The sequence below is a fragment of the Pituophis catenifer genome, unplaced genomic scaffold (genome assembly GCF_029215685.1).
Source record: "Pituophis catenifer annectens isolate HBS135680 unplaced genomic scaffold, rPitCat1.0.hap2 SCAF_9, whole genome shotgun sequence".
Classification (NCBI taxonomy): domain Eukaryota; kingdom Metazoa; phylum Chordata; class Lepidosauria; order Squamata; family Colubridae; genus Pituophis; species Pituophis catenifer.
In genome coordinates this window covers 5,173,630-5,179,629 of record NW_027256889.1, presented here as the reverse complement: position 1 = coordinate 5,179,629, position 6,000 = coordinate 5,173,630, and positions in this window count along the sequence as shown.

Sequence of the window (6,000 nt, the reverse complement as noted above, 5' to 3'; positions counted from 1 at the left end):
AATTACTGCAAGTTCGAATCTCCCCAGGCTCAAGGTTGACTCAGCCTCCCATCCTTTCTAAGGTAGGTAAAATGAGGACCCAGATTATGGGGGCAATAAGCTGACTTTGTATAAATATACAAAAGGATGAAGGCTATTGCTTAACGCATCGTAAGCCGCCCTGAGTCTCCGGAGAAGGGCGGCATATAAATCAAATTAAAAAACAACAACAACAATGGATGGAAACTAATCAAGGAGAGAAGCAACCTAGAATTGAGGATAAACTTCCTAACAGTGAGGACAATTAACCAGTGGAACAGCTGGCCACCAGAAGTTGTGGGTGCTTCATCGCTGGAGGTTTTAAAGAAGAGATTGGACAGTCACTTGTCTGAAATGGTATAGGGTCTCCTGCTTGAGCAGGGGGCTGGACTAGAAGACCTCCAAGGTCCCTTCTGGCTCTACTGTGATTCTGATTCTGATTATTCCTCCTCCTCCTCTTTCTCCTCCTCCTCCTTCTCTTCCTCCACGGTAAATTTTGTGCAAGGATTTTCCAATTGCTTATGGACAAACATTTTTCTAGTTTTGCCGGCTGGGGAATTCTGGGAGTTGAAGTCCATCCATCGTAAACCTTGCCAGGGTGTGAGAAAGTGCTTTAAGGCCTTTTTATGCATGCTTCCAAACAGATTAAAAAAAAAAAAAACACTATTCCAAATTTTATGGGGTCAGGCTGTCATCCTTGTTCCTGTCTCCCCGCTGCTTCTTCGTCTTTTAAGAGCCTTGGTGGCGCAGCAGACTAAAGTGCTGTTAACTAGCACCAGCTGCCTGCAATTACTGCAAGTTCAAATCTCACCGGGCTCAAGGTTGACTCAGCCTCCCATCCTTTCTAAGGTAGGTAAAATGAGGACCCGGATTGTGGGGGGCAATAAGCTGACTTTGTATAAAAAAAAGAACACCGCTTGGAGGGGGGGGGGGCAAAAGCCCTACTAAGCAGGTATATACAAAAGTATGAAGGCTATTGCTTAACGCATTGTAAGCCGCCCCGAGTCTCCGGAGAAAGGGCGGCATATAAATCGAACCAATAAATAAATTATTCCCACCAGAAATAAAAATCTACGGATGACGCCAAAAAGCGGGACAGCGGCTGCCCGAAGCCCGAAGCCGTGTAAGCAAGCACCTCTTTGAGAAACCTCTAGATAGGAAGAACAGGTGGGGGCAGAAGATGGATTGCCAGATCGAGAAACTGAGAAGCTCCCGTGGCTCTTGCAAACAGGCCCACGAGGCGCCTCGTTAAAACTCCCCCCTTTGCCTCCAGCCAGGAGCTGTCCCTTCAGCACCACGGCCTGCGAGCAGTTGGAGAAGCAGCCTGAAGGGTTTTGCGGGCGCCTCCGTCCCCAAGAGAACCCTGTGCTGGGAAATTGTTGGCAAAAGGTTTCCTCCTTTCTGAGATTGGGAGGAGGAACAAAATGGAAAGTGAGCAAGCCCGGGTCACTCCTCCTGAATTAGGCTGCATACACTTGGATGAATAATAACAGATGAAAGGGAGCCTGTCTGTGGTTAGAAATTAGTCAGCGCCGAGGAAGGGAGATATATATATATATATCGGTAGAAGCAAGGAGTCTATGTCAATGCAATCCAATTGCAAAATGATTCTCTTGGCCTTGGTATTACAGGCAAGGGAGCCTATGAATGACTTGATCTTTTCTTCTTCTAAGGAGCGGAAACAAAAAGGATTATCTGCCATATATAGGACAGCCAGAACCTGGGACTTTATTCATTCATCAGAATAGAGCTGGGAAGGACCTTGGAGGTCGTCTAGTCCAACCCCCTGCTCAGGCAAGAAACCCTATACCCGTGATGGCGAACCTATGGCACGCCAGATGATTTTCGGAGCTTTTGGAGACCACCGGAAGTCAGGAAACAGGCTGTTTCTGGCCTCCGGAGGGCCTCCAGGGTGGGTGGGGAAGGCTGTTTTCACCTTCCTCAGGCTCCCAGAAAGCCTCTGGAGCCTGGGGAGGGTGAAAAATGGACCTATCGGGCCCATCGGTAACCTTTTTGCCATCGCGTGCCAAAAGCAGGAGTAGTGCAGAGGCGTTGCGCACGCAAGCGTGGGGGGGGCAATGGGGCATTGAATTATGAGTGTGGGCACACACGCGCAACCCCCTGTGTGCCCCCCACTTTTGGCAAGTGATGGCAAAAAGGTTAACCATCACTGCCTTATACCATTTCAGACAAATGGTTATTCAATATCGTAAAAACTTCCAGTGTTGGAGCATTCACAACTTCTGGAGGCAGGTTGTTCCACTGGTTAATTGTTCTCACTGCCAGAAAATTTCTCCTTAGTTTTAAATTGCTTCTCTCCTTGATTAGTTTCCACCCATTGCTTCTTGTCCTGCCTTCAGGTGCCTTGGAGAATAGGTAGAACCTGTCTTCTTTGGGGCAGCCCCTCAAATACTGGAACACTGCTACCATGTCCCTCCTAGTCCTTCTTTTCAATAGACCAGACATACCCTTTCTTTTCATGATCGACTTGGTCAGTGTCACATTATTCCCTCTCTTCATTGATGCAACAATCTATTGCTTCTTGGAAGTAATTTAGTTGTGTTACTGAATAAACAGGTCAGTGATATTGACAGTGGGGAAGGCAGATGCTGTCAGCCCTTCAAAGTAGGCCAGGTCAGGAAATAGCCATGATTTTTTAAAAAAAAAATTAGAACTCTAATGATATAGCAATAGCAATAGTACTTAGACTTATATACCACTTCATAGTGTTTTACAGCCCCCTTTAAGTGGTTTACAGAGTCAGCCTCTTGCCCCCAACAATCTGGGTCCTCATTTGACCAACCTTGGAAGGATGAAAGTCTAAGTCAACCCTGAGCCTTTTCAGGATCGAACTCCCGGCAGTGGGCAGAATTTGTCTACAATTCTAACCACTGTGCCATCACGGCCAGTATAGCAATAGCACTTAGACTTATATACCGTTTCATAGTGTTTTACAGCCCTCTCTAAGCAGTTTACAGAGTCAGCATCTTGCCCCCAACAATCTGGGTCCTCATTTGACCGACCTTGGACTGAGTCAACCTTGAGCCGGTCAGGATTGAACTGATGGCATTCGGCAGAGTTAGCCTGCAACGCTGCATTCTAACCACTGCACCACCATAGCTCTTATAGAGGCTACAAGAACAGAATCTCGAAAGCCTAATCAAGTCTGGCCTTCCCTCCCTTTGGGTACCAAAGCGAGTCAAGGCGAAGTAAGTCTTGAATTCTTTCTCAATTCTTCCTCCTGCGCTAAGCACAAGTTTTACCAGCAGTCACCTCTCCTCCAAAACCATGACTGTGCTTTTCTACAGAGGCACCCTGTACGCCTCCTGGAACTTATAGTTTTCCCTGCATGAGATAACAGGAGATGTAGGCCCAGCGATGTGGAGGAGTCCAGCTTGAAAGGGAACCGGTGAAAAATGTGGTGAATTTCTCCTTCTATCCCTGGGTGAATCTTTGGTCTCTCAATCAATTAATAGCTCTTGTAATATTGATGGGGGAAAGAATTGTTCTACTGTGACTTTGCTCAAGCATTTTGCAGCCACTGAGATGCCCAGAATGAATATATCCTCCTCCATCTCAGTTGCGCTAGACTTAAAAGTCATTGAGACGCAGGACAAATCCTTCTTAAAGTCCATATTCCCTTTCTTTTCCCTTTGCTGCTGTGGAAACCCCTTCTTTCTGGTTGCCACAGTGACTCTGAGTCACATGGCCTCCCCCCCCATCTAGTTGCCATGGAGATTGGATGAAGGATGAAGGAGGCTAAAAATTGGTACTAAGGCCCAGAGACGCTGTGAATTCTGGCAGTAGCCTTGATCTCGGAGACCGGGGTAGAGATGGGGAGGTGGGGAATGGGACTTAGAGATGGAAAAACAGGACGATTCTTTGGGTTGAAGGTACAGATAATCCTCGATTTATGACCGCAATTGAGCCCAAAATTTCCATGGCTAAGCAAGACAGCTGTTAAGCGAGTTTTGTCCCGTTTTACGACCTTTCGTGCTACCGTTGTTAAGTGAATCTGGCCTCCTGATTGACTTTGCTTATCAGAAGGTCACAGAAGGTGATCCCATGACCCTGGGACATGTCATAAATACGAGTCCGTTGCCAAGCATCCAAATTTTGATTAGGTGACCATGGTTATAAAAAAGGTTATAGGAAAAACAGCCATAGCTCCCTTTTTTTCAATGTCATTGTAACTTCAAGCAGTCACTAAATGAACGGTTGTAAATTGAGGATTACCTGCACCAATAGATTGCTTTGTAGTGCAACTCTTCCAAAATTCACACTGAATTCTGCAGATTGGCGGGGGTGGGGAGGAGAAGGTGGTACAGTCTCGTAAACACATCAAGGTGAAAACTCCCCACTTAAATTTCTTTAGTCACTCTTTGGTAACTTGTGTTGCTGGAGCTAAAGAACACTTAAAAGGTGCAAATGCAGCCAAATATTCCTTTTCAAAGGCAGATGTCTCTGTCTCTGTCCGTTTCTCGTAAATATACTTTTTCTCCAAACTGATTGATTCTAAAATCCTGTTCTGCTGCTTTGTTCAATAACAAGATTCAAAAAAAGCCAAAGGACAAAAATATGAAATGATGACTAAAGACACATTTTAAGACAGGGAGTGTCCAACCTTGGCAAATTTAAGACTTGTGGACTTCAGCTCCCAGAATTCCCCTGCCAGCATGACTTGTGGATTTGTAGACACAGGTTTTGAAGTTTAAGACTTGTGGACTTCAGCTCCCAGAATTCCCCTACCAGCATGACTTGTGGACTTAGGTTTTGAAGTTTAAGACTTGGGGACTTCAGCTTCCAGCATTCCCCAGCCAACATGGCTGGCTGGGGAATTCTGGGAGTTAAAGTCCACAGGCCTTGAAATGGCCAAGGTAGGACATCCCTGTTTTTAGACTGTAAGATTCTTCAGAACTCTTGCAGTTGCAGCAAAATATTTGGATACTAGGTTAGCTTTATTGCATGAACAGAGATGATTTGGCTAGTTTATGATTTCCTAGACAAATCAGGCAATTGATACAGTTAAGACTGATTCCGGGCTTTATTATTTACTACTATTTAATTATTTGGATTAAATTATTATTTTATTGTACTTGTTTCTTAACTTGTGTTCGCCGCCTTGAGTCCTTCGAGAGAATGGCGGCATATAAATACATGTAATAAATAATAAATAAATAATAAATAATCAGTTTAAGTGTTTGTGTAAACCCAGTATTTAGTAATATTTGCATTGGTAGAGGTCAAAAGTGGCATAACATCTTGTTGGTACACAATATTTTTTCTTAGTCAATATTTTAATTTTGTCTTTATTCATTTTCAATCCTGCTACCCGCGCCAAATTGGTTTATGTCTTGTAATAAAATGGGTCCAGATTCTAAAGGTTCCTCAATAATAAATGGCAGATCATCTGCGAATGCTTGGACCTTATATTCTTGTGACTTAATGTTTAATCCCTTTATTTCCAAATTATCTCTAATTTGGGACATTAACCCAAATTAATGTCCACCAACACTATTTTCTCCACCATTGGTACACTATTTTTATTTATAGGAACAAACTAGTACAGACTTGAAGTCTTTGAGACATGTGGACTTCAACTCCCAGAATTCCCCAGCCAGAATTCTGGGAGTTGAAGTCCACACATCTTAAAATTGCTCAGTTGAGAAGCACCAGATTAAGTAGTCATCTCTAAAGCTGAGATTTGGGACCACAAATTTTCTTATATTTTACCTTTTTTTTTGCTTCCGGTTAGGGTTAGCTTCTGGCTGAGTCTTGCCTCTCTTGTTATCATATTTTCTATCTCCCACAAAGCTAAAAAAATATATTTTGAGCACTCTTGAGAAATACTGAATCTTGGTCTGATACAAGTAGCAGATGTTCCTTAATAGAGGATCATTTCTCGTTTGTTCCATGAGCTTTTTAAGTGCAAAGATCAGAAACGGAAGTTTTGAAGAAGACTTATTTGATTGGCAAACCATG